The following is a 17,974-nucleotide window of genomic DNA, read 5'->3' as shown; positions in this document are numbered from 1 at the left end:
CAGAAATTAGGCCACCAGGTCTGCTCATTCCATTCAATCGTGGCTGATAAGTTTCTCAGTTACATTCTTCTGCTATAAGCAAAGTGAAAATGGAGGGAGTGAGTGTGGGATGGAGATTTTTAGCTTCCAGGGAATGAGAGGAAAGAGTTCACTATAAATTGGAATTTATGGGATCGGCTGATGAACCGAGGAGTGTCAGTTGGAGTTTAATTTAGAGAAATCAGAGATTTGCATTTTGGTCAAGCGATCCAGGCAGGACTGACTGACAGTTAAGGGGAGTGTTGCAGAATAAAGAGACCTTGGAGTGCTGGAGTCTCAGGTGGACAGAGTAGTGAAGGCGGCGTTTGGTTTGCTTTCCTTCATTGCTCATAGCATTGAGTATAGGAGTTGTGAGATCATGTTATACACACTTCCCACTCGAACGTGTTATCTAACTGCTTAACTGTTTTTAGTGAATATAATACACACCTCCCGCCGCTGCCATAATGTGGTTTGTTTGGAAGCCCTAGCTTTCGGAGCGATTAGATTTATTTTAGATTTTATTACTTACAGTGTGGAAACAGGCCCTTCAGCCCAAACCGACCCTTCGAAGAGCAACCCACCCAGACCCATTCCCCAACATTTACCCCTTCACCTAACACTACAGGCAAATTAGCGTGGCCACGTCACCTAACCTGCACATCTTTGGACTGTGGGAGGAAACCCACGCAGACACTGGGAAAATGTGCAAACTCCACACTGACAGTTGCCCGAGGTGGGAATTGAACCCGGATCTCTGGCACTCTGAAGTGCTGCTGCTGCTTCAGGTGGTTGTGGGGAATAAGATCATGATTAGACTATTTATAGCCAATAGAGTCCAGTTCATGGAGATGTGATACATTAAACAATTTAGATTATTCTTCCATCTTTTAGAATGGGGTTCAGTTCTTTGGTATGTTAATCCCAGAACCTGTTTTCAGTAACTTTCTCAAGAACGTAATTTAAATGCAGAGCTTTTCTATCAAAAATGTCAGGCTGACTCGACATTGGGACCCAGACAGAATTCACACCTATTGGTGGGTAGGCTGGGACCTTTTTCACTGGAGCACAGGAGGTTGAAAGAGTGTCAGACGATACAGCAGAATGTAGATTGGAGTGTTGGGAAGAGAAATGGCAGATGGAGTTCAATCCAGACAAATGCGAGGTGATGCATTTTGGAAGATGCAATTCAAGAGTGAGCTATAAAGTAAATGGAAAGGTCCTAGGGGAAATTGATGTACAGAGAGATCTGGGTGTTCGGGTCTATTGTTCTCTGAAGGTGGCAATGCATGTCAGTAGAGTGGTCAAGGCAGTATACAACACGCGTTCCATCATCGGACGGATTGAGTAAAAGAGCTGGCAGGTCATGTTAAAGTTATATAAGATTTTGGTTTGGCGCATTTGGAATACTGCGTACAATTCCGGTTGCCAGATTTCCAAAAGGATGTGGATACTTTTGGAGAGAGTGCAGGGGAGGTTCACCAGGATGTTGCCTGTTATGGAGAGCGCGAGGTATAAGGAGAGATTGAGTAGATTAGGATTATTTTCATTGGAAATAAGGAGGTTGAGGGGGGGGGGTCCTGATTGAGGCCTAAAAACCATGAGGGGTGTAAACAGGGGTGGATAGTAAGAAATATTTTCCCAGAGGGGAAGACTTAATTACTCAGGGTCACGAGTTCAAAGTGAGGGGGGAAAGGTTTGAGGGAGATATACATGGAAAGTTCTTTACACAGGGTGGTGGGCGCCTCGAATGCATCGCCAGTGGAGGCAGTAGGGGTGGGATCGATAGCGTCATTTAAGATGTATCTAGACAGAGACATGAATGGGCAAGGAGCAGAGGGATACAGATCCTTAGAAAATAGGCGGCAGGTTTAGATAGAGTATCTCGATCAGCATAGCCTTTGAGGGCTGAAGGGCCTGTTTCTGTACTGTAAGGTTCGTTGCTCTCTTTATAGAGGTTTACAAAACCATGAGGGGCGTAGATAACGTGATTGGCATGTGTCGACTCAAGATTAGGCTGCAAATTAAGGTGAGAGGAGAAAGATTTAAAAAACACATGAGGAGCACCTTTTTTTTAAACAGTGGTTTGTGTGGAATGAATGTCCAGAGGAAATGGTGGATGCAGGTTGAGTAACAACGTTTAAAAGACATTTGGATAAGTACATGAATAGGAAAGGTTCAGAGGAATATGGGCCAAACACAGGCAGGTGGGACTAGTTTAGTTTGTGAATATAGTCAGCATGGACTAGTTGGGCTAAAGGGTCTGTTCTGTGCTGTATGACTCTAACTGTTCTATACTGGTCTTAAAACCATTTTACTTGCCTTCCCCCATAAACATCCACTTCATGGTTGTTCCAAAATCAGATGAACTCAGCCTTGAATATATTCAATGACCCCCTAACTGCAGGAAGACATCCCTACTTCTGAAATCAATTCCTCTTGCTAATATACCTCTTGCCTTGCTGATTGCTTGCTGCATCCGTCTGACAACTGGCAGTGACTGGTGTGGAAGGATGCTGAGGCCACTATTTACATCCACACATCATTCCTGAGGAAGGGCTCGTGCCTGAAACGTCGATTCTCCTGCTCCTCGGATGCTGTCTGAACTCCTGTGCTTTTCCAGTGCCACACTTTTCGACTCTCACCTCCAGCATCTGCAGTCCTCACTTTCTCCACATCCCAATATGTCACCATTTGAACAACGTACCTCCTTTTGGCAGTTATTTTTTCATAACCGAGGTTATAACTTCACACTGTGGGACTGCATTTGCTGTGCGTTTGCCAATTGAGACACAGACCTGGACCAACGTTTCCCGATTCTGTCCCCTCCCTGGATTCACTCGGTTTCTTTTCCGTTGCTGCAAGTCAACAATTTAACCCCAGAATGAAAAAATGAAATGGTAAAGACAGTGCCGTACTCACAGATGGCGGATAGAGGAAGGAAGTTGCAGTCTGAGGTGAAGCTCGATCTTCATTTGAAGAGAAGCAGCAGCTTCAGAACCTGATGGTCCATCTTCCGCATTCAGACAATTGGGGAGTTCTGATTGGCAGGAGGACCAGGCTCCTTGTCTGGCTTCTCATTGGTCCATTTGAAGAAGGGTTTGCACTGTTTCTGTAGACAGAGCATGCGCGGCTTTTGCTTAACCAGCATAGAGTCAGAAGTGTACAGCATGGAAACAGACCCTTCGGTCCAACCCGTCCATGCCAACCAGATATCCCAACCCAATCTAGTCCCGCCCCTCAACACCTGGCCCACATCCCTCCAAACCTTTCCTATTCATATACCCATTCAAATGCCTCTTAATTGTTGCATTCGTACCAGCCTCCACCACTTCCTCTGGCAGCTCATTGCATGCACGTACCACCCTCTGTGTGAAATAATTGCCCCGTAGGTCTCTTTTATATATTTCCCCTCTCACCCTAAACCTATGCCCTCTAGTTCTGGACTCCCCAACCCAAGGGAAAAAACTTTGTCTATTTATCTTGTCCATGCCCCTCATAATTTTGTAAATCTTTATAAGGTCACCCCTCAGCCTCTGACACTCCAGGGAAAACAGCCCCAGCCTGTTCAGCCTCTCCCTCTAACTGTACCTCTTATGCTCGCATCCAAGTCATTTATGTAAATGACAAAAATAGAGGACCGAGCACCGATCCTTGTGGCACTCCACTGGTCGCAGACCTCCAGTCTGAAAAACAACCCTCCACCACCACCCTCTGTCTTCTACCTTTGAGCCAGTTCTGTATCCAAATGGCTAGTTCTCTCTGTATTCCTTGAGATCTCACCTTGCTAATCAGTTTCCCATGGGGAACATTGTCAAACGCCTTACTGAAGTCCATATAGATCACATTACTGCTCTGCCTTCCTCAATCCTCTTTGTTGTTTCCTCAAAAAACTCAATCAAGTTTGTGAGACATGATTTCCCACACAAAAAGCCATGTTGACTATCCCTAATCAGTCCTTGCCTTTTCAAATACATGTACATCCTGTCCCTCAGGATTCCCTCCAACAATGTGCCCACCACTGATGTCAGGCTCACTGGTCTAAAGTTCCCTGGCTTGTCCTTACCACCCTTCTTAAACAGTGGCACCACATTAGCCAACCTCCAGTCTTCTGGCACCTCACCTGACATGCACAGTATGCTCTATGGAGATGCTGTTCCTGATGGATTTAAAGTGTCCAAATGTCACAATTTCAACCCCCCCCCCCCAGTCACTTGACATAACCGTGCAGGGTCCTCGCTATTTTTGATGCTCATGTTACCTAGAACCCTCATGATTATATCAATCTCAATGAGGTCACCCCTCAACCTCCTGTGCTCCAGTGAAGAGAGTCTCAGCCTCTCCTCATAACTCAAACCCTCCAGTCCTGGCAACATCCTGGTAAATCTTTACTGAACCCTCTGTAGTAGTTTTCTTCCTATTACAGGGCCACCAGAAGCGTTCTCAGTACTCTACAAGTGGCTTCACCAACATCCTGTATAACTTCTAAATGATGTCCCAACTCCTTTATTCAATGGTGTGAACAAATAAGGTAAGTGGGCTGAATGCCTTGTGAAGCACCCTTCCAACCAGTGATGCAACTTTCAATGAAGTATGTACCTGAACCCCTCCCTCTCTCCGCCCCCCCCCCCCCCCCCCCCATATCCCTCTGTACAAGTCCAGCCCTTATTTTAGGAAAATGCAACCCCTCACTTTTATCTATACCTCTCTCATATGTACGCTCTCTCTCCGATGTACACACACCCTCTCACAGGCTTCTCCTCCATCACACTCCATTTACAAAGCATGTGCACACACACACGCGCGCACGCACATATAACGATGGGGTGGATTTGCAGAATAATATTTACAGATATATTCAATTTTACACAAAAAGCGTACAACATGCAGGTAGTCAGTCCATATAATATTTTATAAATTCCTAGTTTGGAAATAGAACCAGTCTGATTTAAGATTGGGATACTGACACACCTTTCATGCATTGTCTGGGCTGAGCTGTCACCTGTTTTTAAAAAAAACCTTAAGTGATCTTGAGAATACGACTTAATAATAGTTCTGCGATGTACACATTATTGAAATAAAACCTGCAACCCATTCTAAAAGATGAAAGACTTAACAGCAATATATCATATCAGTTGCATGACACTGATCTTTTGCTCTTAACTTTGTGTCTTATGATCCTGCTCCACAGCTACCCGATGAAGGAGCAGCACTCTGAAAGTTAGTGCTTCCAAATAAACCTGTTGGACTATAACCCGGTGTTGTGATTTTTAAACCTTGCCCCACCTAGTCTAACAGCAGTATTTCCACCTCCTTTCTAATGAACACAACCCATACTTCCCAGTGCTGCCAGTAAACTGCCGATGAAACGATGCAGTGCCTGCACTCCCGAAAAATTTAAACTTCTAACATTGGAAACTTAGTACAGGAGGCTGCAAGAAATGAACAGCTTTAAAACAAAAACCACTTGGAGCTCTAAGCTTTCAATGAGAGTCTGAGTCCGGCAGAACGCTCAGGTAACCTTTATTGTGTCCCAACATTGTTACAGCTTCAGATGCCCCCAGCAAAGATCACTTTTATCTAAGTCACAATGTTTAAACCCAAATGGAGCAATTAAGTGCAAAGTTACTTTCAACCATTTAATAAAACACTGCAAATTTTATTTCATATGAAAATACATTCATTTTATAATTTGGATAAGATCTTTACAAAGGAAATATACTAAACAAAATAGCTTTCCTGGGTATCAATATTGACAACAGTTATGCAGCTATTATTTGGCAATTGACCAACTAATTGAAATAATTTCAGAATAAATGAGCTGCTTCATTATTATACATTGAGATATTGCATATCTTGGCTCTCACCCAAGTATTCTTCGAAGAAAAAAATGCATCCGGATGGGGACATGAATAGGAAGAATTCAGAGGGATATGGGCCAAATGCTGGCAAATGGGTCACTAGATTAATTTAGCTTGTCTGGTTGGCCTGGACTGAAGGGTTTGTTTCTGTGTGCTCATTACAGACGCCCCTCTTCTGGGATCCCCATACCAGCTGTTATTTTCATGAAATAATCTGACAATTGTTGACTTCCATCAACCTATTCCATCCAGAGAAATTTCCTCTCCCTGCAAAGTGTGGTTCACGTTGGCAAGTTCAATCCTCCTCCAGTCCTCAGGAACACACTCTATAATGCGCAATGTTCTCAATACCTGTTTAACGTTCAGTGGGGAAACTATTTTCAGTCCAACAGGTAAACAGAATTCCTCCGAAATGTTTTTGGCAAATGCACTGCTCCCACGAGAGCTCATGGGCCCACAGTTCAAAGCTTTCAACAGCTTTTTTTCTCATTTCCCCGCCTTCCCAGGATGCAGAATTTCTCCCACCAGAAATTGTTTGCCCTGAAAACAATCCAGCAGGAACATGATTATGGAGCTATCAGTAAAAATGCTTCATTTGGCTCAACCAAGGTTGGAAATGGAAGAACATCTCTGTTCAAAGTTACTGTTCGTTTGCCCTTTCAAAATTCCTTGAATTTAAGGTGTTCCATTGTAGCATTTATTTATGATCCATTAAAAGCAGTATCCAGTCTCATCTGAGTGAGGAACCGACTCAACAAGCGAAATAACTTTTCTGTCTGCTCTTTAGATGTGACAACCTCTCCCTCTCTGTTGATGCAACAGGATTACCAGAGCTGGAAGTACCACTCTCGGAATATATTTGCTGATTGACAGTTTACTTGAACTGCTTAACATAAGGATTTAAAAGCTGCTAGCCCGATCTCGCACAAAGCACTAAAACAAACTGTTCACCCGTGCTTGTGCAGAGGAGAAATTTCACTTGGACAAAGTTAAACATCACACAACACCAGGTTATAATCCAGCAGGTTTGTTTGGAAGCACTAGCTTTTGGAGCGCCGCTCCTTCATTAGGTAATTGTGGAGCGCCGCTCCTTCATTAGGTAATTGTGGAGAATGAGATCATGATCACAATTTATATCCAAAGGAGTCTAGGGTCATGGAAATGTGACACATCAAACAATTTTAGATTAAATCCTTCATCTTTGAGAATAGGTTTCTGCTCTTTGGTTTGTTAATCCCAGAACTTCTTTTTTGTTACCTTCTCAAGAATGTCATTCAAATGCAGAGCTTTTCTAACAATGTGTGAATTCTGTCTGCGCCCGAATGTTGTCAGACTAACATTTTTCTTAGAGAAAAACTTGACATTTAAATTACATTTTTGAGAAGGTAATTTATAGATTAGGGTGTAGAGGTCAGGGTGGATAGGCTGTGCTAAATTACCCATAGTGACCAGGGATGTGAAACTGAGGGTGGATTGGCCATGGGAAATATGGAGTAAGGGGGTGGGTATGTGTGGGATGCTGTTCAGAGGGCCAGTGTGGAATAGATGGGCTGAATGGCCTGTTTCCACATTATTGGGATTCTATGACTCCCACCACAAAGGAGCGTTTTATCTGCATCTATCCTGTCAAGCCCCTTTCAGAATTCTACTGGTTTCAATAAGATCACTTCTGGTTCAGAGAGGTAGACAGCACAGAAATAGACTCTTTGGTCCAACTCATCCATGGCGACCAGGGTTCCCAAACTAAACTAGCCTCACTTGCCTGCGTTTGGCCCAAATCCCTCTAAACCTTTCTATTCATGTACCCATCCAAATGTCGTTTAGACTTTGTAAACGTACCTGCATTGACCACGTCCTCAACAAGTTCATTCCACGTGTAAACCGCCCTCTGTCAAAACGTTGCCCCTCGGGTTCCTTTTAAATCTCTCTCCTCTCACTTTAAAGAAATATCCCCCCTAGTCTTGAGCTCCCCAATGCTAAGGAAGAGCCTTTGCTATTCACCTTACCTCCACTCCTCATGATTTTATCAATCTCAATAATGTCACCCCCCAACCTCCTGTGCTCCAGTGAAAAAAGTCCCAGCCTCTCATTATAACTCAAACCCTCCAGTCCTGGCAACATCCTGGCAAATCTTTACCGAACCCCCTCTAATAGTATTCTTCCTATTACAGGGACACGAGAACCATACTCAGTACTCTGAAAGTGGCCTCACCAACATCCTGTACAACCTCAACATGATGTCCCAACTCCTTTACTCAATGTGGTGAACAATGAAGGCAAGTATGCCAAATGCCTTCTTGACCACCCTGTCTCACAGTGAAGCAACTTTGAAAGAACTGTGTACCTGAACCCCACCATGTCTCTCTCTTACAGCATGACACAGGGCCCTACCATTAACTGTACAAGTCCTGACTGTCCTTGCTTTAGCAAAACGCAAGCCCTTGCTTTTATTCATACCTCACTCATACACACGTGCTCTCTCGCACACATACACAGGCATATACTCCATCACACTCTTATGTGCACTCATGCATAAACTCACATATCACTTTTTGGGCAAATTTGTATTGGCAGAATTATGTTTGCAGATACATTCAATTTTGCTCAAAAAGTGCACAGTCTGCAGGCAGTCTATCTATGTAATATTTTATAAATTCCTCCTTTGGAAATAGACCCAGTCTGATTCAAAATTGGGACATTGACAGACTCGAACCTCACACCTTTATCGGGGCTGTCTGGGCTGAATTGTCACTTTTTTTAAAAAAACTTAAGTCATCTTGAGAATGTGAATCAAAAGATGTCCTGGGATTTACATATTAATGAACTGAAACCTGCAACGCATTCTAAAAGGTGAAAGACTTAACAGGATATATTGAACAAACCAAGATTGCTATCAGTTGCATGACACTGTGATCTTTTGCTATAAAATCTGTGTCTTTTGATCCTGCTCCACAGCGAACCAATGAAGCAGCAGTGCTCCAAAAGCTCACATTTCCAAATAAACCTGTTGGACTATAACCTGGTGTTGTGTGATTTTTAACTTCATCCAGGCAAGTCCACCACCGGCTCCTCCACATCATTTCTAGTGACCACAGCCCACACCTCCCAATGCTGCCAGTAAACTTTACAACGCCGATGAAATGACACACTATGCACTCCTGAAAAATTCACAATTTCTAACGAAACTGGCTGCTCATTCACTGATCCATCTGATACGCCACATTGGAAGCTTAGTGCAGGAAGCTGAAAGAAATGAGCAGCTTTAAAACAAAAACCTTGGAGCTCAAAGCTTTCAATGAGAGTCTGAGCCGGGGGTAATTTCCGGTAACTTTTATTGAGATCCAACTTTTACAGGTTCAAACCCCTCAGCAAAAAGGCAGAGAAAAAGTAGCTGCTTTTTAAACAGTTCAAGGTCAAAACGCACACGCTACCTCACCACCCCCCTACCTCACTTCTTTACTATTGGTCACCACCAAGTTGTCCCTTTGTAATTGGATCCTTGGTACAGCCTTAACCTGGAGGAAGTGTTGTCTCACTCGGCAATTTCAACCCATACCCTGTATCGCACCATCTGCTGCAGTGGGATTCAAACCCGGGAGCCCCTGGAACTGGGTTGGTAGTCCAGTCGATACTGGCACTCAACCATCGTGCCTTCAATCCCCCTGCGATGGTACATGAACTCCCTGGTGCCTTTGGAGGTTGGTAGAGCTGGTGAGGCCCTTCCTGCACAGGGGGCAGCTGAAGGGCCTCTCTCCTGTGTGGACCCGCTGGTGCCTCAGCAGGGTGGAGGAATCGCTGAAGGCCTTCCTGCACACTCGGGGCAGCTGAAGGGCGTCTCCCCAGTGTGGATCCGCTGGTGGGTTAGCAGGGTGGAGGAAGTGCTGAAGCCCTTCCCGCAGACGGGACAGGGGAACGGGCTCTCCCTGGTGTGGCTGCACCGATGAGTCTCCAGGACAGACGGGACACAGAAGGTTTTCCTGCAGTCGCCACACTTCCATCGTTTCTCCACAGGGCTGGATTCCTCGGGTTTCTCCATGGCCGAAGCTTCAGTTACACACAAATGCGTGTGGAGCCCCTCCCCACCGTGAATTCCTCTTCCCAGGCCGTATAACTGCTTCAGGCTCAACACTCAGTGCGCTTCAACAGTAGGGTCTCTCATTCAGTCCCACTGATGCTGAAAACGTACTCAATCAGGAAACAAAACGCTTTGCTCCTTCTCACAGAAGCATAGTTGAAAATCATTGCGGTCCCGATGGATTGAGTGACTGTCAGACATTGACGTCAAAGTGAGGACTGCAGACGCTGGAGAGTCAGTGTCGAAAAGTGTGCCGCTGGAAAAGCACAACAGGTCAGGCAGCATCTGAGGAGCAGGAGAGTCAATGTTTCGGGCATCAGCCCTTCATCTGTTGATTTTGAAGCTTCAGTCTTCAGATCTTCAAATACACTGTTAAAAACAGATTACAAAAGTCATCACTATCAGTGCAGGGTAGAAATTCAGAACAAGCAATTCTATTTTGTGGAATATTCTTTTCTTTTGGTTTTCCACAAAATTGAAAGCACTCCCATACCCTCTTCCCCCTCTGTTCTCACTCTGCTCTATCTAATTCTCCTGAAGGTGCTGATTCAGGATCTTACAGGGGCAGAAAAGCAAAAACGTCAAGACTGACATCTCTCTGAATTTTGGATACCTCCACCTGAAAGTTAATATCTTTCACAACACTGGGATCCTGCTGAGAGTGAGCAGGTCTGATTTTGGGAAGCAAAAAAAAAGTGTCAATTCAGGGTGAACCTGCAACGCAGCTTCTTGAGGAAGGACCAGACACAAAATGGTTAACGACCCTGGGAAGGTGGGAGCAAAATGAGACATCAAGTCATTAACACCGACACACTTCAGTCAAACTCTTCTGCTCCCAGTCAGGGCAAAACATGCTCTGAAAGTCCAGCCTTCACAACCACACTTCTGCTTCCACTGAAGACAATTAGAGTCACACAGCACGGAAACTGACCCTTTGGCCCAACCTGCCCAGATATCCTAAATTAATCTAGTTACGTTTGCCATCACTTGGCCCCTATATGGGCCGGGTGCTGCCAGCTGGGACTAAATTGGGTTGGCTATCTTGTCAGCAAGGACGGGTTGGACCAAAGGGTCTGTTTCTGTGCTGTACATCTCTATGACTCCAGTCGCATTTGCCATCACTTGGCCCTGACCCAACTGAACCCTTCATATTCATATGCCCATCCAGGGGCCTTTTAACTTGTCATTGTATCAGCACCCACCACTTCCTCTGGCAGCTCACGCCATCGCTCAAGCGACTCCATGTTGAAAGCGTCTGATCTGGTGCACCAAATGACACCAGGATAATCTCAGATCATTCCAGATCGCATCGATACTCAGTCAGTGGCTTTCCCGATCAGGATGTTGTACGTGATCAAACAGGTCCATGGGTAGGCAATTCCCCACCTCTTAGTTCAAGTATCTCTACGAGAACTCCCTTGCTGGAGGTCCCTTGGAGACACTTCAACTGGACTTCATTGAGTTGGAGAAATGAGTTGAGTTGCTATAAATGTGTTTTGCTTATTGTTGATGTCTTTTGTAAGTGGATTGAAGCCTTCCCTCCTCTTCATGCTACTGCTGAGACTATGGTGAAGATTTTGTTTAAGGAAATAATTCCCTGCTGCAGTATACCTGCGTGCATTAGCTCGGTCAATGGACCAACTTTGTAGGTAATATTAACGGAGAACTCTGTTCCCAGCTTTGTATTTGTCAGCAACTGCATGGAGCTTATCCTCAGGCGGCCGGCCTTGTTGAATGTTTTAACCAGACTCAAGACTAAACTTGCCAAATTAATGGCCGAGTCTGGCCTCTCCTGGTTATGCTAATCCCTGTGGCCTTATTCCAGATGCGATCCATATCTGCGAGCAAGACATGACTGTCTTCAGCTGACAGTCTCTCTGGTCACCGCCTCCGTACCCTTGGAACGATTTGGCACCCGTCTCAGTCCACGTCCACCACATGACCGAAGCAATGATTGGTTATGCTCTTGCTCTAACTAATGTTATGCGTGCCTTTCACTCCCAGGAGCGTGTGGCCTACAGCGATGTTCCCTCCCTGTCAGCCTCGTCACGGGTAGAGCCTGGTTCGTTGGTGCTCGTCAAGAACTGGACTGGCAAAGGTCTCCAACCTCGTTGATGGCCCCTTCCATGTTTTACTTCCCACCCCTACGGCGGTCCCAGTCGCTGGGCGCTCAGCTTGGGTCCAACTGCACCGTTGTAAATTGATTGACCGCACCAATCAAAAGGGGGGAAGAGGAGGAGAGAATCCTGGATCTTAACAAAAGGAGTGGACCCTGTCCAGTTGGGTTTTTGAATCTTGCTGTTGTTCTCATGTTAATCTTATTACAGATACTTGAACTAAGAGGAGGGACATGTGGGGGATCGCTTATATCCTCACCTTTCTGATCACGTACAACATCCTGATGGGGAAAGCCACTAAGTATGGATGCGACCAGGAATGATCAGAGATTATCCACCACCCATGCTGAGGAGATGTCGTCCAGTGCAACGGACCAGACGCCTTTGACGTGTGGAACGTGATGAAGATTGAATATTGCAATGGACTCTTACATCAGAAAGACCAGATGGTCCATCTGGACAGTAGAAATCAGTGAGAGTTATCATGTTGTTACCATGTTTTTTTGATTTTACCTGCAGACGCAAGCCTCATGAAAATAAAAATGATCAACCCCGTTATTATGGTAAATATGCCCAGGAACATTATCCCTTTTTGTAGGACGGGCCAACTCGAGAAAAGGGAAGCCTGATAGGGGAAACTCCTCAATCCACAAACAACTTATTTATACAGGCCCACAGAACGCTCTTCACCCCAGAGGCAGTAGTATGTTACTTCTCTCTATCGGGAGATGACTTACTTGCCCCGTCCCCAGTCCCCGATTCCAATCTATTCATCAGACTTCCTACTGTCGACCCCGTGAAGAGAAATGTCACTTTCCAATATCTCGGGTCTGTGTATACAAACAGCTGGTGTAACACTGGCTGGGGTACAGCAGGCCTTATGCGGCACATGGACCTGGAACGGAACCCTTCCCTTGTGCATTTATAGGCCTTTTCTCTTTTCAGAATCTGATACTGTCACCAAGACCATGTACAATAGAGCTAAGGGAGAGCCCAATGTGAACAGCATTCTGAAGACCATTGTCTCCCATACAGTGCGAGTGCTCGAATCCCTTGGCCCATTTTTACAGCGCTCAAGCGACTCCTCTGTGCCACCGTGAGCGGCACGGTGGCACAGTGGTTAGCACTGCTGCCTCACAGTGCCAGAGACCCGGGTTCAATTCCCGCCTCAGGCAACTGACTGTGTGGAGTTTGCACATTTTCCCCGTGTCTGCGTGGGTTTCCTCCGGGTGCTCCGGTTTCCTCCCACGGTCCAAAGAAGTGCAGGTCAGGTGAATTGGCCATGGTAAATTGCCCGTAGTGTTCGGTAAGGGGTAGATGTGTAGGGGTATGGGTGGGTTGTGCTTCGGCAGGGCGGTGTGGACTGACAGGGGAAACTCCTCAATCCACAAACTACGTATTTATACAGGCCCACAGAACGCTATTCACCCCAGAGGCAGTAGTATGTTACTCCTCTCTATCGGGAGATGACTTACTTGCCTGTCCCCAGTCTCCAATTCCAATCTGTTCATCACTGTTTCCACACTGTAAGTAATCTAATCTAAAACGTCGACCCTTTACTCCTGTTGATCTGACCAGACCCCCTGCTGAAACATTTCAGTAACCTACTTTGACAAACTCTCCCTAATATACACCAAACCAGACTATTATTTCTTAAGGTAAAGGTAAAGCTACCAATTTCCTTGTCCTGGATGGCAAAGATGTCCCTCATAAGGTCACTATCGGAGCCCTTGTTCCCACAACAGTACCTTGTCCTGGCCGGTGGACAAGTCGATGGAACCTCCATCTGAGGAGGATGCAGCGGTTGGTGTCAGCCAACCTTGCTCCAACTGGAAGGATCCCAAGGGACTGGGTGACAATACAGGACACCCGATAGGCTGGGAAATCCAGAGTACCCTGAGGTTGGAAGGATCGGCAGTAGTGACAAGTTAAAAGAACCGCAATTCCCTCTTTTGCGGCCTGACCATTCGCGGAAATAAGACTAAAGAGGCTCTGGAACAGAGTAAACTGGGATTATCAGACCTGTGTCTTTACTCTGTGCAGAATCGGTATGCCTTAGACTATATACTCGCCCGGGAGGGTGAGGTCTGCACCATTGTCCAAGATAAATGCACTATGGGCATTCCCGATCTCACTGGCAATATTCCTCAGATACAAGAAGAGATCCAGGCATTCCTTGACAGAATGACTGAAGGGACCAGTTGGGGAAACTGCAGATTGGGCTCATGGTACAATTGGCTTATCAATTTAGCTATGTTTGTTTGTCGGTATTGGTACTGTTGGGTATTTAATTGCTAGGCTTATGAGGTCCCTTAGTGATATAGATTTGCCCCAGAAGATGCTCCTTTTGCGATCTGATGGCTCACCCACACGTGTCGATGACGATGATAAATATGACCAGATGAGCTGCGAGGATGGTGGTGTTGCTCTACAGGATGTTGATGGCTGGACCACCTTGAAGGGCATTCATTTGGATTAGCCTTCTCTTTCAGTGATCGCAGTGCAATCAAAGGGAGGAATGAGGGTGTGGGCATCTGCGTGAGAAAGTATATAGTCTTCAAATTTGCCTTTAAACATTCAGACTAAAATGTAATGCTGAATTGTTGAATACATTTACTGCACTAGAAAATAAACAGGCAGGAAGGCTCAGAAAGAGGAGAGAACTTAAAGATAGGGACACCTGGGCTCACCAAGTGATAACAGGATGCTGTGAGGCAATTAAGAACGTTTGCCTCAGCATCGGTGAATCTGTGTGAACAGGACACCAAGTGATAACATTCACAGCCGTTCCCTTGTGAGACCATTTTAGTGCTGAGGCTGTTGAATCCCGTAGAAAATTAACTCTTAGTGCTGATCTGCTATGGATTGAAATGAATTGCATTTTGCGACTTTATGATGATATTGAGTAGCCATTACTGGTTATTAAATACAAACTCTGTAAAAGGAAATATTGATAAAGCTTTACCTTACTTGCTGCAGCCGAAGCTCCAGCGGAGGAAACAGGCCGCGGGCACACTTCCGGCTTCAGGGTGGCCACGCCCCCTGGCCCTGGTCCCGCCCCCTCCTCCGCCCCTTCAGAACGCAGCCATAAACCCCGCCCCCAGGGTAAACCCCGCCCACCCAGGTGTATTTGGAAGCACTGGCTTCTGTAGCGCTGCTTCTTCTGCGGGTAGCTGTGCTGCAGGATCATAAGACACAGAATTAATACCAAAACATCACAGTGTCATGCAACCGATGCAATATTTGGAACAAACCTGGACCGCTGCTTTGCTTTTAGAATGGGTTGCAGGTTTCAGTTCCTCAATATATAAATTCCAGAACTTTAGATCAGATTCCCTCCAGTGTGGAAACAGGCCCTTCGGGCCAACAAGTCCACACCGACCCGCCGAAGAGCAAAACACCCAGCCCCATTCCCCGTCACCTAACACTACGGAGCAATTTAGCTTGGCCAATTCACCCTAACCCGCACGTCTTTGGACTGTGGGAGGAAACCCCACGCAGACGCAGCACGAGGGGGGGGGGGGGGGGTGGAAGGGAATTGAACCGGGGGCTCTGGTGCTGTGAGGCAGCAGTGCTAACCACAAAAAAATGAGGAATAGGGATGCAAGGCAGGATTTCAGGGAGCTAGGGTGGAAGCTGAGGGCTAGAACAAACAGAGTGGTTATCTCTGGTTTGTTGCCTCCTTTCCCAGGTATCTGACCCTTGTCTTTCGTGTCCTCCCGTACCCTTCCTGTTAGCCCTTGACCCCAGTCTCCTTTTTGTTATTTCTTCTACTGCCTCCACCATCATTTTGGCTTTCTGTTTCTGCTTCTCGTCTTCCCTTTTCACATACACTTTCTGTGCCTCACGTAACAGCTCTTCCATCTGTCTTTCACTCCATCCATCTAATTTCTGTAATTTCTTTTGTATGTCCGGCCATGATTTAGTTACAAACTGGACCTTTAAGAGTCCCTGTGCTATCTGATTATCGGGATCCATTCCCAAACACTTCCTTGTGGCCTCCTTGAGCCTTTTAAGAAATGCAGAAGTGGTTCCATCCTTCTCTTGTCGTACTTCAAAGGCCTTAACAAAGTTTTATAAATCTTGGTGCCACCTCTTTAATTCCTAATATTCCCATTTCTCATAGATCCCGCATTGACTCCCTATCTTCTCTGTCATTATTTTCCAAATGAGGGTCAACATTTGGGAATTTCTGTTCTGCTGGGACCCCTTCTTCCCCAACTGCGTGCCTCTTTTCCCATTCCTATAAAGCTGCTCTCCTAATAATACCTCGTTCTTCCCCTGAAAATAAGGTTCCTAAAATTGCCATCAGTTCTCCCGAGGTATATAAATTAGGCCCTAGGAATTGCTCTAATTGTTCGGCTCGTCCAACCGGATCCTCTATTAAACTTTTCATTTCCTTTGTAAAGACCCTAACTTCAATGCTAGTTAAGGGAGCGTTTACATATCTGATTGTACCTTCCCCAATCGGAACCTCTCGTAAGGGACATAATTTTACATTTTCCAATATCTCTGCCCCTCCTTTACATGTGGTGGCTCGAGTGACTCTTGCCCCCCCCCCCCCGGGTTCTGCATCTTTTAGTTCAGAGTCCGTTCCCATTTCTGTGTCTGGACACGGTTCTACTTCGGGAGCTGTAGGCTCGTTCCGGGGAGTAGTATATGGGGGTGGCAAAGGGATCCCATTGTGGCTTCCCTTGTTCATTCTTTTTCTGTTCTTTCCCTGATTCCTCCCTATTCATGGGACATAATTTTACTCCCGCGCTCCCTATCCAACAAACCGCATAATCGGACTCTTTTTGACTGTACGCTTCTTTCTGATTGACATATATATTAAGATCTTGACACAGCCAATCCTCATCAGACCCATATTTGGGCCAAAAAAATACCAGGCGCCTTAATATTTTATCTAGTCCAGACAAAACAACAATAGTTTACCATTGTAGCCTTATCTTTTCCCCGCGTCCGGGAGTTGTGTTCCCAATTTCCCAACATTCTCCCCAAAGGACTGTCGGGTGAAATATATTCCCCTTTAACATTATTTACAGATCGATCGTTACCCAGCCAACTCCCCGTGCCTCCCATTGTTGCTAATTTAATTAATCTTAACGAGGTCCGGTGTCACCTTCTTCCACACCCCCTTCAGGGTCCTGACTAGACACCTTACTCGTCCAATTAATCTGACCAACTATATGCTTTTTGAGACTTCAACTATTCTCCATAAATCACTTTTATGTAAGGATAAAAGAGATTAGTTAGAAACTGATAGTAAGGCAGTCATGACCTGTAAAAAGAACAGGAGTTAACACTTTATTTCATTATCTGTAAAATCCTTAACGTTAAGAGAAATTATGTTAAAATTTCCATAGTAGAAATCAGATTCAAAACAGTCCCGGATCTCAAGCTCCAGGGAACAAAGCAGAAACATTCAATCACCAACAAACAAATGTGCATTCAAACCAAATCACACCGGGTTAAACTTTCTAGTTGCTCTTTCTCTCTCTCACACACAGACACACAGACACCGTGTCTCACAGACATTTTGAGCTTTCCGAAACGACTCCTCTAGCTTTTGAATATTCATCTGGACGTCTGGTCATAAGTTAGTTATGAAAGGCATCCTCAGTAGCCCTTCAACTACTAGCCCTTCTGACACTGGCTGTTTTCCATTGACATATGCTTAATTTTATGTGAGAGGTAATTTCGGTTTAAACTTTAAGATGTGCCTGGACCACAGACTGATCTATAATAAAAGACAAAACCTTTGTTTCTTTTCTAACAACCATTTTATATACTCAAAAGTAGAGTAGTTTAAATTGTGCAGAATGCTGACAATTTGTGAGCGATAGTAAAAGCAAGCAGGCTCTTGATTAATGAAGCCATTCACACAGCAGAGAAGGATGAGT

General features: G+C 45.3%; 1 protein-coding gene across 1 annotated transcript in view; it reads left to right on the top strand.

Annotated features, from left to right (window-relative positions):
• LOC148142837 (endogenous retrovirus group 3 member 1 Env polyprotein-like) overlaps nt 1-17,974 on the top strand; it is a 31,029-nt gene that overhangs the window by 5,868 nt on the left and 7,187 nt on the right. The window contains exon 2 of the mRNA XM_087975751.1: nt 4,445-4,549. The gene's annotated coding sequence lies outside the window, so the exon portion shown is untranslated. The remainder of the gene's footprint in view (nt 1-4,444; nt 4,550-17,974) is intronic.

This window comes from Chiloscyllium plagiosum, unplaced genomic scaffold, assembly GCF_037043375.1.
Source record: "Chiloscyllium plagiosum isolate Xiang-an unplaced genomic scaffold, Cpla_swu_hap1 HiC_scaffold_27, whole genome shotgun sequence".
NCBI lineage: Eukaryota > Metazoa > Chordata > Chondrichthyes > Orectolobiformes > Hemiscylliidae > Chiloscyllium > Chiloscyllium plagiosum.
This window is presented reverse-complemented; position numbering and strand designations above follow the sequence as displayed.